This window comes from Peromyscus leucopus, chromosome 19 (genome assembly GCF_004664715.2).
Source record: "Peromyscus leucopus breed LL Stock chromosome 19, UCI_PerLeu_2.1, whole genome shotgun sequence".
In the NCBI taxonomy this organism is placed as follows: Eukaryota; Metazoa; Chordata; class Mammalia; order Rodentia; family Cricetidae; genus Peromyscus; species Peromyscus leucopus.
This window is the reverse complement of record NC_051079.1, coordinates 1,339,913-1,358,741: the sequence shown is the minus strand read 5'-3', so window position 1 is coordinate 1,358,741 and position 18,829 is coordinate 1,339,913. Positions and strand designations below refer to the sequence as shown.

Sequence of the window (18,829 nt, the reverse complement as noted above, 5' to 3'; positions counted from 1 at the left end):
TAACCTTGTTAACTGTAACAAATATCAAAAGTTAAAAACATCTTGTATTTGTTACAGTTCTTCTACAATACAGTGTACCAAAAATAAGAAACTAAATGTGATTTTTTTTTTGGTTTTTCGAGACAGGGTTTCTCTGTGTAGCTTTGCGCCTTTCCTGGAACTCACTTGGTAGCCCAGGCTGGCCTTGAACTCACAGAGATCCGCCTGGCTCTGCCTCCCGAGAGCTGGGATTAAAGGTGTGCGCCATCACCGCCCAGCCTAAATGTGATTTTTAAAAGGAAGAGAAAAGAAAATCATCAAAGTAGTAGTATAAAGTTTAACCCCATGGGCCTAGGAATGCAGGTCAGCAGTACAGAGCACTTGCCTATGATGTTCCATAGGGTTGGATTCCCAGCAGCACAGGAACAGGAAGAATGAACAAAAGTTAATTAGCAAATATTTCAATTTTAAGGAGGATTTTCTAAGCATGAAACAATCTCAGAAGCCACATGTGGAGTGAACGCACACATATTTGTGCACACGTATGTAGAGGGCTTCCCCATCTTTGAACTGATGCTGAGGATCCACACTCAGGTCTTCCACTTGCTCGGCAAACACTTGACTCACTGAGCCATCTCCCCCAGCTCCCATATTCTGTTATTTATGTTTCCAAATTGCTTAAACTTTTATTAGAAGAATATTGTTAATTTTGTAACCTAAGGAGAAAAACGATGGAAACCAACTTTATTTCTCAAACTGGCATAGTTCAAAGGTAAGATTTCAAAGCTGGGTGGATGCATCCATCATAATCCCAGCACCACCAGGTGGACTGAGGAAGACAGCCACAAGTTCTGGACTAGCCAAGGCTACATAGTGAGACTGTGAGTCAAAAGATCAAAAATAAATAAAAATCAAAAGCAAAAGTAAAAAACTAAAAATACTATTCCAGGTTTATTAGCTATGTCAAGAAAAGTCAATCAGATACTAGTGAGAGGAAAATATAGACACAACCTCTGCTGAAGACACTCATACAATGTTTCAAATCATTTAAGACTTTTACCCTGCTTTCAAAATCTTTTTAAGGCACAAATAATTATTTGTATAAAGACAAAAACTTAACAGATGTTGAAAATATGGGGCTATATGTATACAAACTATATTAACTCACAAAGGAAATTTTATAGTTAAAACACACAAAATGTCGCCATGGTTAAATATTTTATCAGTTTACCTAGTCTGCAAATATCTATAATGAAACATTTTATTTTAAAAGTTTACATGCTATACCTGCACAGACAAACCAGAAAGAAAATTGCCAAAATATGTTGTGAAACTGCCCTTTGCAGTTTTCCCAAGGATCTACACTAAGCATGTGTTAATTCTAAGAACTGGAAAAAGAGAACACTTAAAAATGAAACTACTGCACCAGAGATGTTGGGTATCTCACTTAAAATCTTACATTAGTAAGAGGGCACACAGCTGCTCCTTAGATTTTTTTTAACCTTACACTGAGTTATATCTTGCTTATGAAGACATCTGCCATTTCACAAGTATACTATCCAAACCACACACAGTAATCTCTATCTCATTGCAGGAAAGCTGACCAAAATTGTTGTCACAGACATCAGTAGTAGTAAACATCCACAAAATGGTTGTTTCTGAACAGACCAGAGTAGAACTCCATGTAATCCATTATCCCAAAAGTAAAGCACACTGACCCAGTCAATACCCCTAAAACTAACTGTGCAGCTGAGCAAAGAGGATAAAAAAAAAATTCTATGCTGAAGTCCCCACCTAATAAAAACGCAGTTTGTAACTACTGCCCTATATACATTTTTCATCTCTAAGTTCCTTTTCTACAAAGTACAATGATAACATTCATGAGCTCATAAACTGCATACAGATACACAAGGACAACTGACATCACAAAGGGAAAAAAAGCAACCTTCTGCAATTTACAATTAATGGTTTTAAAGACTACTTCAGGAAAACCACCAATGCACACAAAAGCACATCTAAATCCTTTCTTGGTTCCCACAGTTCAAATGCCAACAAAGCCACCGAACAGCTGTGAAACAGACCAGCACTGAGAGTTAGAAAAAAAGTAAACAAGCAACCCTCCCACTACCACCATTGGCACTGTAGGACTTATAAGGAGAATGCAACTGACTTTAAAACAAAAGCCTATGGTTAAATAAAACCTAAAGCAGGAGAAAGGGCATTAAACAAGGCCAACATTTCCCTGATCTTTAAGGATGCTAAAGCTTAGCATTTCTCATCTAAAACTGTTAGCTCCAGCAGAGTCCCCTAGCTAAACCTATTAGCACTTTTTCTCCTTGCTGCTGCATGTGGCATTACCCTGGAGAGTTAGTTAATGCTCTTTTCTCCCATGCTTTATGAAAACACCTGCCACCACTAAATGAATGACCTGATGAAAGCTTTGACCCATTCTACTAAAATTCAAATGACCATCTGCTCTCAGTTTTCACAACATCTCTCCTAAGTTCAACAAAGAATTTATATAGCTAACAATTTTGCATTGAAAATATTTAGATACAGTACAGTATGTTGGCAAGATCAATAATCAAAAATAAAAATAAACATGCTCTTAAGAGAACCAGCAAAAATAAATAAATAAATTCACAAAGTACTGCTTAAGGTAAATTGTTAAATCTATAAAGAAAAAAGGCAACAGAACTGGAATTTCCCTACAAGCAGTTCAGTGTGAGAAGCAAACTCACAGTGAGACAAGAATGTCTAAATCGGGGCAAACAGCAAAAGAAAAATTGAACAATTGTTGATGAACAAGAAAATAGGAGTATGTAGTAAATACACAACAGAACATGGGAAGTGAATAAACTACTGCATACAGTTTACAGACATTAAAAACAATACATAAACACAAAGAAACTCATGGAAAGGAAAGAAACTAATTTCTGACAATCACCTTCGAAGATGGAGGCAGGCAATGTATGAATGCTCAGGTACTCAAATAACTGGCAAAATGGCCTCTAGATGAAGTTGATGAGATGCTATTCTACTAATTATCTACTTAGATATCTTAAGTATTGTATGATAAATTTCAAAACTTTTTAGAAATAAAAACCAAATATGCCCAGTAAACTAAACTAGTACAGTACCTAGCAACCCATGAAATTCTGTCCAGACTAAAAGACTTCTAACATCAGAGTGAGTGCAGTGGTGTGTCTTCATCCCAGCACTCGGGAGGCAGGAGCAGGAGGATCTCTGTGAGTTCAAGGCCAGCCTGGGCTACAAAGAGTGCAGGACAGCCAGGGCTACATAGAGACCCTGTCTCAAAACATCGTGCGCACGCACACGAGAGAGAGAGAGAGAGAGAGAGAGAGAGAGAGAGAGAGAGAGAGAGAGAGAGAGAGAGAGAGAGAGAGATTGATTGATTTCTAACATAAAAAATAATTAAAAAGTCAACAACCCACTACTCAAATATAATTAATTTGGCCATAAATGTTGTCATTCAACCGAAGAGTTCTCTGCTTTATGGACTCATTAAACTTTAGCTCTTTCTGGCCGGGTGGTGGTGGCGCACGCCTTTAATCCCAGCACTCGGGAGGCAGAGCCAGGCGGATCTCTGGGCTACCAAGTGAGTTCCAGGAAAGGCGCAAAGCTACACAGAGAAACCCTGTCTCGAAAAACAAAAAACAAAAAACAAAAAAAAAAAAAATTTTAGCTCTTTCAAATGTGACAGAAAGGGTTAGCCAAACTGAGTCTGTGAATGAAAACTCCTGAAGAGCATCTGCATCTTCAGACAATGACTGATCAGAATTTCAGTACTGTGAAGACTGCAATGTTGCAGGTCCAGTGGCCTATTATCTTCCTTGCCCACGGCTGCATCAGAACTCACATCTTGTGACTAGTAAACAGAAGCCTGCCACAATCTCTTAACTTAGACCACTTGCTTCCACCAACCTAAGAATGACATCAGCATCTTGGACCTATAGGAAAACTCCTTGCCACAATTGCCTCTCTGATGTACCACCAATGTATTTTAAATTTGCTTTGATTTATGACTTTCTCTGTTTTGTAAAACTATAAAATTTCATGAAACTGCTTCCATGTTGGAACCTGGAATTTGGGACAACCTAAGTCTGTGTTCCCAGGCCACAGTCACTAACAAATGGCTGCAGAATAAACTCTCTCTTGTTCCCTCTAAGATGAGAGCTGTGGTTACTGTGTACACGAGTCTACACAATAATTAAAATCCTTACTGAGGAGGGCAACGGTTCTCACCCTTGACCTACCAACTCTATTCTATATTTCTTACTCTTGAGAAGTGCTAAATTAATTAAAATATCAATTGTTATTAATAAGAGCCACTACTTACCAAGCTTGGTGCTCTACATACTTTTTTTGTTTGTTTGGTTTTGGTTTTTTGTTTGTTTGTTTGTTTGTTTGTTTGTTTGGAGACAGTGTTTCTCTGTGTAGTTTTGGTGGCTGTCCTGGATCTCGCTTTGTAGACCAGGTTGGCCTAAAACTCACAGAGATCCGCCTGTCTCTGCTTCCCGAGTGCTGGGATTAAAGGCATGCGCCGCCACCACGCAGCCATCTACATACATTTTACTTAACTTTCCCAACAATCCTAAAATAGCTATTATTCTGTTTTTATAGATGAAGAAACTGAGGCTCAGAGAAGTAACTTGCCTAGAGTGACACACTCAACTTCAAATTCAGTGTGACTAATGACAAGGCTAACTTCTTGATCGACAAGCTGTATTCTAAAAGTCTCCATTTGCCCAACATGGTACTGACTCATTTGAAGAACGATACAGTATCTCGGGCACGTTTCCCATTTGACCTACTGAATTCAAGATGTAAATTATTAAACTGCAATAGTAAAATAAATCCCAAAGGAAATACATTTTAAATATTCAAAAGATTGAGAGCTCAATGGTGTACATCTTTAATCCCAGCACTTAGGAAGCTGAGATAGGCAGATCTCTGAGTTTGAGGCCAGCCTGGTCTGGTTCCAGGACAGCTAAGGCCACACAGAGAAACCCTGTCTCAAAAAACCAACCAACCAACCAACCAACCAACCAACCAACCAACCAACCAACATATCCAGTTTAAGCCTGACATGATGGCGCACATCTGTAATCTCAACATTGGGGAAGCAGAGGCAGGAGGGTTGTTGCAAATTCAAGACCAGCACAGTCTACATATCAACCTTATATCAGAGACTGGGGGGAGGACATTAAAATAAAAGCCAAAACTCATTATTTGACTTTAAGAAGCAGAATATTTGTGCACCCTGATATACTCCAATTTTATTATATAGGTAAAAAAAAATTAAGACTTAAGGCCAAGGAGACCACAGACTGGACCTGAATCTCCATAATTTGTGAACCGTCAGCCCATTCAGTTCATTTCAGATGGCCTGGTTTGTCATCAACAAATGAAGCCCACATTCTTAGGAGGATTAAGAAGCCTTTACCAGTCTAACAGGCTGGAGCTCAGTAAATGTTCGCTCAACCTAGTTAAACAGACTCATTTGGTAAAATCAGGAACTGTAATGATCTTGATTCTCTGACTCCCAAGCGTCTGCATTTTCCACTGCTTCCCAAAGAAACTAGGATGGGGAAGCCCACCACAACATAATGCCGAATATAAGAGTTCCAATCTCTAATTACTTTCTGTCACTAGCCCTGAAAGATTCCTTGAGATCAAATGATTTCTTCTAAATCAAAAAGTTTCCACTCCATTTCTTATTGTTTTTTAATTACTTATTTACTTTTATTTTATGTGCATAGTTGTTTTGCCTGCATGTGTAACTGTGTTGAAGGTGTCAGAAATCCTGGAGCTGGAATTACAGACAAGTGTGAGCTGCCATGTGGTTGCTGGAAATTGAACCCCAGGTCCTCTGCAATAACAGCCAGTGCTCTGAACTGCTGAGACATCTCTCCAACCCCTCCAACTGCTTGTTTTTAAAAACAAAATTACCATCAAGTTAGCCCCGGGGTGCTGGTGAGAGGGCTCAAAGAGTCAAATACACATGCTTACTGCCAAGTCTGATGGCTTGAGTTTGATCCCCAGGACCTCTGCACAGTGTAGAAGAGAAGCAAGTTCTTCAAGTTGATGTGCTGTGGCACATATGTGGCATGCATACACACATACACACACACACACACACACACACACACACACACACACACACACGAACATAAAACAAAACTACACCCAGCCCTGGTATAAATAACCAAATACTCCTATCCCAAGTGTGTTCTGAGAGTGTGTTCTGAGAATATAAATAGTTCTGAACAAAGTAAGAATCTACAAAGGTAAAGACCCTTAGAGACGATGACGATGATGATGATGATGATGGAGAAGTATGGACATCTAGACTCTGCTGTTTACTTACTATCTCCTCCACTTTATTTAAACTCCATCTTATCTGGTTATATCCCACAAGTTCATTTACACACTAATTGGTTAAAAACCAGAACTCATTTTTCCTGAAGAAGAAAAAAAGTTTTAAAGGTAATGTGAGAACATGACTAGTTCATAAAACCTGTTTATTCTAAAATACAATATATAGAGCAATCTGGTAAAATTGTTGCTGTGTTCCTAGTCCATCTAAGGACATAATTCAATCACGGTAACACCATTTCTTCATGATAGCAGTGTGGGGACATACTTAAGAATACAGGTAAAGATATGGTCTAGGACAGTGGTTCTCAACCTATGGGTCTGGACCCTTCTGAGGGATCAAATGACCCTTTCACAGAGGTCACCTAAGACAATCAGAAACCACAGATATTTACATTATGATTCATAACAGTTGCAAAATTATAGTTATGAAGTAGAAATAAAAATAATTTTATGGTTGGGTGATGCAGAATATTAGTTTACACCGTGAAGATGTTTCTTTGTCAAGGTAACTTCTGGTTGGTTTAATAAAGAGCTGAATGGCAAATAGCTACCAGGAAGAGGTTAGGCAGGACTTCTGGGGACAGAGGACTCGGGAAGAAGAAAAGTGGAGTTGCCAGCCAGCCAGCACAGAGGAAGTAGGATGGGCATTATAGAGAGATGAGGTATTGCACCATGCAACTAAATGTAGATAAAAAATATGCATTAAATTTTAAGAACTAGTTAGGAACAAACCTAAGCTAAGATCAAGTTTTCATAATTAATAATAAGTCTCCATGTCATTATTTGTGAGCTGGCAGCCCAGAGAAAAATCCGTCTACAGTTGGAGGTCAGCACAACATGAAGAACTGTATTAGAACAGCATTAGGAAGGTTGAGAACCACTGCTCAAAGAGGACAAAGAACTGTCCCACAGGTGTATACAGTGCACAGCTACCGCTTGTTCATCAGTTTCAAAACGAGAAGTGTGACCCAGGTTCTGTGGAAGACAGTCCTGTGAAATGCAGGGCAACGTCCACCTTCAGAACGGGTTCTATTAGGAGAAAGAGCCACAGCCACGGGAGGAGGTGCACAACTGACTGGCCTTCAAGTGGGAGAGCAATCAGGAGATGTTAGCATCGCACCAGACAGACGGGGCCTTGCATGGAGAGAGACTTCCCTGAAAAACCCAGAGAGCTTTGTTAGGAGAAGTGCCTCAAGAAATAGGACAGCATTGTGGGGAGTGGACGGGAAAGGAGACAGTTTCTTACATGTAATTCCAAAATCCAAAACACTTTTTCCCCCAAACACTTTTTTTTTTAAAAACGGAGCAGCAAACTCCCTCATGGTAGGCCCTGACCTAAGCTAAGAGGCTCCATATAGTAGATAATAAATAGCTCTTCCCCTGGGATCATGCATATACAGAATTTCATGTATTTGTTACAGAATGCTCCTATGAACCTCAAAGTGTAAAGTGTTAAGAGGCAAACATACCATATAACTCCCTCTACAATCCAAAGAAGTAAACTCAATGCCAACCATCCTGATTAAGAAGTTGTAGAGGTCCCTTAAAACTACTTTTGAGCTGGGAATGTAGCATGTGCCTATAGGTAATCAGGAAACTAGGCAGCAAGATCAAAAGTTCACGGCCTGCCTGAACTTCACAGGGAGGAGAGCCTGTCTCAAAACAAAACAACTCTCACTTACATGTTTACTTCTCCCACCCCCAAAATCTAAGAGTAAAATTAAGTTTTATCAATTGTAAATTAGTCAACTAACCCTAGCACCCTCGGTAGGTCCCTCTAAATTCACACATGGAACACAGGTGTCCCTAAAGTAGGAGTTTGAGAACATAAGGACCTAACGGGGGTCCTACATTAATTAGCACTTGCTGTGACTTCTGGGCTCTACTTAGGTGAGTTTCCAAAGTAATTGAGACAAAATGACCACAAGAGCCAAAACTAAGGATGAATTCCACATTTCTCTTTTACAAAATAGACAATATTTTAAAACTGCCTGCATTTTCTGCAATGAAAAGTAGTCATTACTGGTTCTCCTGTTTTAATCGACCCCTCCTAAGCACAGGTGATGTCTCACAATAAATAAGAAAAGCCTGTCCTGTCTTAAACAAGATGGAGCAATGTGAAAACTAATGTTTAAAGATGAGGGGTAAGGGGAGGATGACAGGGTTTCAGAGCTAGCTTAAGCTAGCCTGGAACTATGTAGTCCAAGCTGTGAGCTGGCCCCAAGCTCACAATCCTCCCATCTCATTAGACACAAGCTCCCACAATCAGCCCATATATAGTCCGCAGTGCTGAAATGAAATATATTACCTACACCTTCATACCTACATCCTAAAATAAATTTTACTTTATTTTAGATTCAGATGATTTTAATTGAGTTGTTTAAAATTCAAAAACAAATCTGTCTAATCATTTTTAAGAAATGACTAATAATATAGCTCAGTCAGCAAAGTGCTTAAGAACCTGAATTTGATCCCCAAACCCACTTTAACAGAGTAGTGCCCACTTGTAATCACAGAGCTGGAAACATGGAGACAAGCAGAGCCCAACAGAGCCTGGCCAGCCAGTCTGGCCTCCTTCAAAGCTCTAAGCCAGTCTTAAAAAAAAAGGGGGGGGGCAGAGGGCGGGGGGGGGCTGAGAGGTTCATCCTCTTCACCTATACTGTGCACACAAGCATAAACACACACACACACACACACACACACAAATTCTTCAGTTAACTGGCAAATGGGACAGAAAAAGAAATATACTCGGTCTTCTTTAACTGCAGGTTCCACCCACATCTCATAATCTTTATTGCCCCTCACCACACATTAAAAATATAAATATTAAAGAGATAGTTTTCTTTCTAAACAAAAGAACATATTTGAGTAGATAAAATAACATGACACTTTCTGCTTAAGAAGTAGGCTTCAGGGCGCTAGAGAAATGGCTCAATGGTTAAGGGCATTGGCTGCTCTCCCAGGGGTCCTGAGTTCAATTCCCAGCACCCACAACTATCCCAGTGGCTCACAGCCCTCTGTAATGGGATCTGATTTCCTCTTCTGGTGTGCACAAAGACAGGTCCCTCATATACATAAAATAAATAAATATTTGAAAAAAGTAAAAAGAACAAGGCTTCAAGGACATTTTCACATACATATGTATCACTGTACCTTGCTCACACTTCACTACCCTCCACTCTCTCACCAGATCTTATCCTCCCTCCTCCCATCACCCTCTTGCCCCTCTCTCTATTTAGTCCTCTTCTACCCAACCCAGAGGCTCTGTACCTCTTAATCTGAGCCTGTCTGTTCTGAATGGTCATTTTCACTACCATGCTCAGATGTTCCCACATATCAGTTGCCTTAGAGATGTCATCACCAACTTTTTAAAAGAAAACCCAGGGCCGGGCAGTGGTGGCACACACCTTTAATCCTAGCACTCGGGAGGCAGAGTCAGGCAGATCTCTGTGAGTTCGAGGCCAACCTGGTCTACAGAGCAAGATCCAGGATAGGCACCAAAACTACACAAAGAAACAGAGAGGAGAAAGGGAGGGAGGGGAGGGGAGAGGGGAGGAGGGAGGGGAGAGGGAGGGAGGGAGGGAGAGAGGGAGGGAGGGAGGGAGGGAGGGAGGGAGGAGGGAGGGAGGGAGGGAGGGAAGGAAGGAAGGAAGGAAGGAAGGAAGGAAGGAAGGAAGGAAGGAAGGAAGGAAGGAAGGAAGGAAGGAAACCCAGAGGACTAAAGGCAGATGTGGCACCTGGCCTCTGGGACATCGATGGTATACAACTTTGATCTCACTGACAACATGGTAGAGGCCATCAGGGTCAGATGAACCTGGATTCAAGACAACCACAGAGAATTGCACCATAGCCTCCTCTGAGCCGAAAGCTGTGTGCCACCCACCAACTGCTTCAGTTCTGGGTCTTACATTAAAGTCTTTGACCCATTATGAATGGAGTGAGAGATAGAGATTTAGCTTCCTTCTTACATACAGTTTTCCCAGCACCATTAGTTGATGGGGCTGTCTTTTCTCCAATCTATGCTTCTGACACCTTTATCAAAGCCTGAAAGGCCGTAGCTGCTTGGGCTTGTTTCTCTATCCTGTTCCACTGGTCTCTGTGTATGTTTCTGGGCTAGTACCTGCTGGTTTTGCTGCTATGCTCTGTTGTGTGAAATCAGGTCCTGTGACAGTCTCTAAGCACTGAATTTTCTGTTTAGGATTGTTTTAGCTATAGAAGACTGACTCTTCATGCTTCCATATGAAGTATACGATTTTTTTCCAATAAATAATGCTTTCGTAATTTTGATGGGAATGCACCCAATCTGTAGATTGTTTTTGGTAATACAACTGTTTTCATATTAATTCTGCCAGTCCGTGAGCACTGGTGAGGTTAACTCTGCCAGTCCATGAGCAGTGGTCTTTCCATCTTCCAGTGTAACAAATTGGAATTAATGTGTCTGAAACACAGAAATTGTGAAAGATTAAGGACCCCAGTACTATCCTAATAGTAAAAGCTAGACAGCTCAAGATGGAGGATCTGATGCCTCATATTAAATAATTCTATATAATAAACTACCTGTTATGTGTGTATGCATACACACACAGGAAAATCAAAAGTTCTAGCAGTATTTCATCAGGTTTATCAATAATCACAGTATGTACTAGCTTACATTAGTATATCTCACCTTCAACACTAAATGCTAGAATGGAAGACACTTTTGAGAGGAAAGAGTTTTGAACCTAAAATTATCATTCAGGTTTAAGAGAGGAATAAGGCAATAATATAAAACAATTTTTGGATCTGTAAGACTCAAAGTATTTATTTTTTTTTTAAAGGGGAAAGAACATCTCCAAAGTAAAAAAGAAAGGGAGAGCTATGAATATGAGACAGTAAAACAAAGTACTGAAATTTCATTTTTTGTTTGTTGAGATAGCATATTGCTATGCTGCCCAAGCTGATCTCCAATTTCAAGCCTTAATTAAGTAAACCTCTTGCCTCAGTCTCCTGAGTAGCTGGCAGTACAGGCACATGCCACCAGACCTAGCTCAATACCAACATTTAAAATCCAGTTAATTATCAGTGACATAGCTGTGAAGTTGAATGCTTTTATTGTTTGGTTTGGGGTTCTCTGTTTTGTTCTGTTGGTACTAGAGGTTGAAACCTGGACTTCACATATGCTAAGCAGACACTCTGCCACTAAGTTAGAACCCATCTTTGAAGTTTAATGTAATAAGGGTAAATTCTGAAGCATATGAAGGATCATATTCAGGAAGCAGAGGCAGATGGATCTCTCAAGGCCAGCCTATGGGAAAGAAAAAAGGAATAACAATTGGGACTAACTTTCCTAAAATTTCCAAACGACAGCAATGGAAAGGGTGGTGGTAGGGGTAAATTGACAACTGTTCAGTCAATTAAATGACAGCTATCGTAGGGTAAAAGGGCCAGCCAAAAAAACCCACCCTGACTCTGAAATCAGAGCCAGTTAAAGAAAAACACACTGGCCCTGAAACTAGAACCAAAAGGCTAAAAAGGGCCAGTGAAAGAAACACACTTCGGCCCCAAAGCCAGAACCAAATCTGCCCCTGACCAACTGAGCATGAAACCAACCAATCCCTGAGCAGAAAAACAACCAATCCCTGAGCCAATCTGAGCTTGTCCAAGCTCAAGGGGATTGAAATCCGACCAACTTCCACCCTGAAAATCTTCTCCTGTAGCACGAATCTTAACAGATCTTATTAATAAAATCAAACCTGAACCCAGGTATTGGGGTGAATGCTGGAAGATCAGAGAAGCAGAACAAGCCACAGCTTCCTCACCTCGCCAATTCCTCAGCTGGTCCTGTTTCCTCAGACTGGAAGCTTCTGAGTCCTCATCCAAATGGATCTCAGCTGAACTGCTGCTCAAAACCCTAAAAGCTTAGCAAAGGCTCTAGTTCCTGTTCCTCACACCTTATATACCTTTCTGCTTACTGTCATTACTTCCTGGGATTAAAGGCGTGTGTCACCATGCCTGGCTGTTTCCAGTGTGGCTTTGAACTCACAGAGATCCAGGCAGATCTCTGCCTCTGGAATGCTAGGATCAAAGGCGTGTGCTACCACTGCCTAACCTCTATGTTTAATATTGTGGCTGTTCTGTTCTCTGACCCCAGATAAGTTTATTAGGGTGCACAATATTTTGAGGAACACAATACCATCACATTCTCCCTGGAAAAACCTTGCCCTAAGAAGCCCTGTATAAATAAACCCTGTGCCTGTTCAGTTTGCTGCTGCCTTCTTCCACCATGGCAGGGGCAGCCACCCTTCTGGATTCTTCCCTCCCAATAAATCTCCTGAATGAGGTTTGAGTGAGAGCTTTCGCTGGAATGGAGCAAAGTAACATCTTTCGCTGGTACACAGCAGAACAGAACTGTAACACTTTGAGAGCAGAGTTGTTACACTCCTGACCAGGGCAGAACTGTAACAACTTTTTTGGGGAAACCCTCCCCTGCCAGAGAAGAGTTGTTACATTGGGGAAACCTTTCCCTGAAGCAGGCCTGTAAGCTTCTGCACTTACAGTGATTTTGTGGTATTCCTTGGCTCCTGACTGCCAGGATCCCTTTCCATCCGAGCTGCAATGCTTACAGCTATCAGCATAACAGAAAAAACAGTAATAGTAAAATTTTCCAAAAAAAAAAAAAAAAAAAAAAAAAGGAGGTAACAATGACCAAATAAAATTTTCTTTTATCGTAACACCTATAAATTAGCTTCCCAAAAGACTAAGACTCTCAAAATCAGTAAAAATAACCAGTCATGTCATTAAAAAAAAATTCCTCTAACAAATTAACATACAACTAAAATTAATATTTTAAGATATGTACTGACCATCATTTACAATGACAGAATAAAAGGAAATAATAAGGGGAGCAGTTATGTAAACGCTTTAAACTATTAAATGCCATATATCTACTTAAAAATATCTATGTCTACATGCTAATCTAGAAAAATGTCTAAGACAAAGCACAGGAAAAAAGAAATCTAAAGAACAGGATGAACTATATGCTTTGTTTACAAACTCAAGTAGAAAACATGTATGTCAATAGAAAAAAAGCATTTAACAACAGTAGAGTCAACCTGATTCACAAATGCAACCAGCCACGGATTAAAAATATCAGAAAGATTATAGGTGGGACCCCATCTGGCTTGAACCTGTAAAGGCCTTGTCCATGCTGCCTCTCTGATTTATATGTGCATCAGTCCTGTTGTGTCTGGAAGACAGTTTCCTTGGAGTCATCCATCCCTCTAATCTTTGTCTCCTCTTCCACACTGATCCCTGAGCCTTATGGGAAGGAGTTTGACAAAGACATCCTTTAGCACTGAGTGCTCCAAAGTCTCTCACTATCTGCACATTGTCCAACTGTGGGTCTCTGTGTTAGTTCCCATGAACTGCAAGAAGAAGCTGCTCTGATATAAGGATATAGTAGTATGTCTAGGAGTCATTTTATTGTTATGCTCCTTCAACAAAATAACCGCAGGTTTTCCCCTATGCCGGTGTGTCTCGCAGGCAGGTCTCTATTGTATGTCAGTTTGTAGCTGGATAAAATGGACGACTACTTAGCAACTCCAGTAGGATTCAGAGTACTTTCCAACACCATGAACACTCTAGGGGTGAAGCTTCTAGTTGGGCACCAGCTCCGTTTCTCCATGTTCAATAAGTAAGTTGTGTCTTCAACAATGGGGCCTTACCATCAGGTTGTGGAGAGCAACCAATAGCCTTGGCAATAGCCTGTGATGCTTGGGGGGGGGGGGCGCTCTGGCCAATAACAAGAAGCTATTTGCAACTGATACCCACTGGCAAAAGAAAATCATTTTTTTCCTATGGAGTGTCAGAGTACACCAACCACAACCCAGGACTGGTCCCATGCCCAGCTGTAGTTGGCCAACACAAAACAAATGCCATGGTTTTGTTCTGTTGTTGTTTTGCTTTGTGGCTTTTCTGTTTCACTTTCTTTTGTTTGGGCATTTTTGTCTTCCTGATATTTAGCTTGTCTGTTTCAATTTTGTTTTCGTGTTTTTTAAATTTTATTTTTTGGTTTTGTTTTGAAAAAAGAGAAAGAACATAAAGTTGGGAGGGGAGGAAGGTGGGAACAATCTGGGAGGAGTTTGGGATGGAGAAAAATGTGATCAAAATATATGAAAAAAAATGTTTTCATTTTACATGCTTCCAGAATGCAAATATCATATGACCAGCCACATCACACTCCTTGCTTCCATGATGGATTGTGCCTTTAAACCCTAAATCAGAATAAGACCTTCCTTTAAAAAATTTTTTTTTAATTATATTATGTTGCTGGGCAGTGGTGGCAAATGCCTTTAACTTCAGTACTTGGGAGGCAGGTGGATCTCTGAGTTTAAGGCCAGTCTGGCCTACAGACTGAGTTCCAGGACAGCCAGGGCTACACAGAGAAACCCTTTCTCAAAAAAACAAAAAACAAACAAAAACAAAACAAAACAAAAAAAAAAAAAAAAAAACAAGGAAAAGTCATTGAATTATTTGCTGACCAGTGGTGTTACATACCTTTAACCTAAGTACTTGGGAGGCAGAAGCAGGAGGATCTCTGTGAATCTGAGACCAGTGAGAGTTCCAGGACAGCCAAGGCTACACAGACAATCCTGTCTCAAAAGCCAAAACAAACAAACAAAAATACATCCATACCTACACACACACACACACACACACACACACACACACACACACACACACACACATAGAGAAAGAGTGTGTGTAGTATCAGGGGAAAGAGGTGCTAGAGATATGGCTCAGGGAACAAGGATACTGGCTGTTTTTCCAAAGGAGTTCAAGTCCCAGCATCCATATGTCAATTCACAACTATCTATAACATCAGTTCCAAGGTATCCAACACCCTCTTTTGGGCACCAGGAACGTAAGTGATACACAGACATACATGTATGCAAAACATCCATATATATATTACAATATTTTTTAAATCCTTACAAATATGAGGAAAATTTAAATGCATGTGTCCTGAACATGTATAAATTTTCTCCTTGTCATTATTCCCTAAGTAACACAGCATAACCACTATTTGCACAGCACTGCATTATCAGGCATCAGTGTCCAGACATGACTTAAAGTACACAGAAGGAGATGTATAATTTAGATGCAAATGTTTATTTTATCAAGGGAGCTGAGCATCCTTGCATTCTGGAACCAGTAAGAGTTCCTAGAACCAATTCTCCAAAGATATCAAGGGACAACTACCCCATAAAATCTCAAGAATGGAAAAAAAAGAAGTGCTGAAAGAGAAATTTTTAACAGTACACCAAAGCAGCTGTCTCTGGGCAACAGAGAATATGGGTAGCTTTAAAAAAAAACAAGTGTTACAGAAATGCATTTTAAATAACCAGCTAATATCATTAGAAAAGACAATACAACTAAATATTTTAAGAGTACTGGCAAATTTATGTTACACCACAAATTTCATTTCTAATTTTTTAAATCTTACATTCAGTTTCCTCACAGTGAAGGTTATTACAGGTGGTGATCACTTCTGAACTACTATACTACAGACAGAGGAGAGACTACAGGGGAATCAGTGAGCAGACTTCATCTCTCCTACCCAGCTGTGTTAAAGGTACATGCATACCTACACAGAGAGAAAGGCAGGGCAGGGTAGAGGAAAAAGGGGGAGGGGGAGAAACTAGTTCTTGCAGAATCAGAGCAGCTGAGTCAGAATCTGCATTTTTTGTTGTTGTTGTTGTTTTGTTTGCTTGTTTGTTTTCTGAGACAGGGTTTCTCTGTGTAGCTTTGCACCTTTCCTGGATCTCGCTCTGTAGATCAGGCTAGCCTCGAACTCAGAGATCCGCCTGGCTCTGCCTCCCAAGTGCTGGGATTAAAGGCATGCGCCACCACCGCCCAGCCAGAATCTGCATTTTAAAGACGCCAGAGTGGTCGGTGTGCTTCCTTCCTGAAGGTTAGAAATGTTAATATAGGGTCTACTAAGTTGATTTACTGAGTTTCTCAATGCAACCAAGGCAGAACCCAATAGATGGGAAGTAATAGGAAGAGACCATCCGTGGATTACTCAAGACTCTGGGCTCTATTCCTAACCTCCCAAAGACCCCCCCATCCAAAAAAACCTTGGATGGACTTCACTTAAAAATTGTTCTACAAGTCAGAAATAAAGTCATTCTACAGAAGTCTTTATAAATAGTCAGAATCTACAGGAAAATCTACTTCCTGTGCAGATGTTATTAACTATTACTAAGCAGCAATATCAATGGCATTTCATCCTTCCCTGGTCTGCCATCCTGTTCTCTTTTATTCCCCCAACCTCTGTTCTCCTAAGGCCCCCTGGACAATATACCTTTCTCCTATAGTTGTAGAAATGAACCAGAAGAGAATCTCAGAAAAGAAAAATCTTTTAATCCTGGCTCATCACCTTTAAAACCCACAACTGATTACAAACACCCGAGGGGCTTTACCACATGTGACTTGAGAAACATTCTTAGCTAGAAGACCAGCACACAAAGTTTCCACACACACACACTCTAACCTCTTGGACCAATAATGACTGGGAGAGTCTGAATAAGGCTGACTTTGCTGACCACCACCACCTCTGCCACATGCAAGACTAGCAGAGGGACTGAGAAAATGCTAATTCCCGGTCTCCATGCTCCTTGGTAATCATACAGTACTGCCTCCAATGATGATAGGACAATCTGAAGTAAAAATATGCTTCCTCCAAATCCTCTAAAACCAGTACTTAAATGATAAAGTCAACTATACCTACCTGATCATAAACTCCACAACCCCCAACTAATAACCCATGTATTTCCACAATCTCCTTGGTGACTACAAATTAGCCAAATAAGAACCAAGTTACATAATACAAACTCCTACCAAATGTTCCTCTTCTTAAGGTCTGACTATCCTAGGATATAAACTCAAACACTGCAACAGAGTCGGGAAGATGGAAGTACAGATGCCTGTCTCAAAGCCTGACAATTTAATCCCCAGGTTCAATTCCCAGGACCCACATAGTGGAAGGAGTGAACCACCACACCTACTGTAGTACATACACAAATACACACACACAAATGAATGTAATTTTTAAAATACTCTAAGTAATCCATAGTAGTATTTTGCACTTTAACATATGAAAGGGCTTTTTTCCCCTTCCTGATGATCAAAGCCAGGGCCATGTACCTGCTAACAAAGGCTCCCCCACCAATGTGCACCCTCAGCTCCAACATTCCAGACTTCTTTTGCAGCTTTATTCGTTTACCATCTCTCCTGTACTACTAGTACACCACTGTTCAAATATGCACAGTTCTCTCATTTATTATACATACTATTATTAATCATTCTCTTATTTACATACTTTTTAAGTTTTTTCTAATTTTTTGGCTTTTACATGCAACCAACACTGCTGTGAACATTTTTATATGGAACTGTTCAGTGATAAAGTTCCTTAGGGCAGAAATTCTCACTTTGGTTCTTGAACAACCCTAAGGAAGACACTTTTGCAGCCTTCATATGGTCAAAGGTGCTGGCATGATAATTTAAAAAATATTATTCACATCTTTCATATTGGTATTGCACTGATAATACAAAAGTACTAGAAAGAGCCGGGCAGTGGTGGTTCACCCCTTTAATACCAGCACTTTGAGGCAGAAGCAAGGCAGATATCCAAGTTCAAAGTCATCCTGGTCTATAGAGTGAGTTCCAGAACAGCCAGGGCTACACAGAGAAATCCTGTCTTGAAAACACCAAAAAAGTACTAGAAGGTGAAAAGCTGCTAAGTTAACAGTAATGAGACTGATGGATATTATGCATCTTCTAATACTGCAAAGGGCAAAATACCATTTCTACTATACTCTTGACAAAATGCTTAACTGGCATTTAACCATGAGGAAACAGTTTGAGGGACAGTCTACATGATTAGTGGCTGGTACCTCTGAAAGACAAAGCATAAGAACATGGTCCAAAGTTAAAGGCCATTAAATGAGAGAGTTGAGTGGAAGCCAGAAAAACCTTACTAGTATACAATATTTTTGTAAGTCTAAAATTACTTCAGAGTGGAAGATGAATTTTGTAATTTTTCACTATTGTGTAAATAAATATCAAGTATTGATTATAACAGAGTAAATCTTACAGAATGATGTACAAATATGTCAATGGACATTATTCATTAAATATTTTGAAGCAAAAAAAACAAAAGGAGCACTATAAGAATTAGAGAGAAAACCAGAGCTAAGAGCTTATGTTTGCTCAATACTTTAAAGGATTACCGAACCTGCACACAGGAGAGCTTCCAAACATTTGCTAAGGGTCAGAATGCACAGCACCAACACAGTGTGTTCAAAGGAACTAGGTGACAAGATAAACTGTTTCCATCAGTAAGTAAGTGAGACCATCCTGACAAAGGCTCTGAAAGTCACCCTTAAAGCATATGCTTTTACACCAA

The 18,829-nt window shown here is 40.1% G+C and overlaps 1 protein-coding gene across 2 annotated transcripts in view; it reads right to left on the bottom strand.

Annotated features, from left to right (window-relative positions):
• The window catches only part of Mib1 (MIB E3 ubiquitin protein ligase 1), a 112,954-nt gene that overhangs the window by 90,715 nt on the left and 3,410 nt on the right, over window positions 1–18,829 (bottom strand). The window lies entirely within an intron of this gene.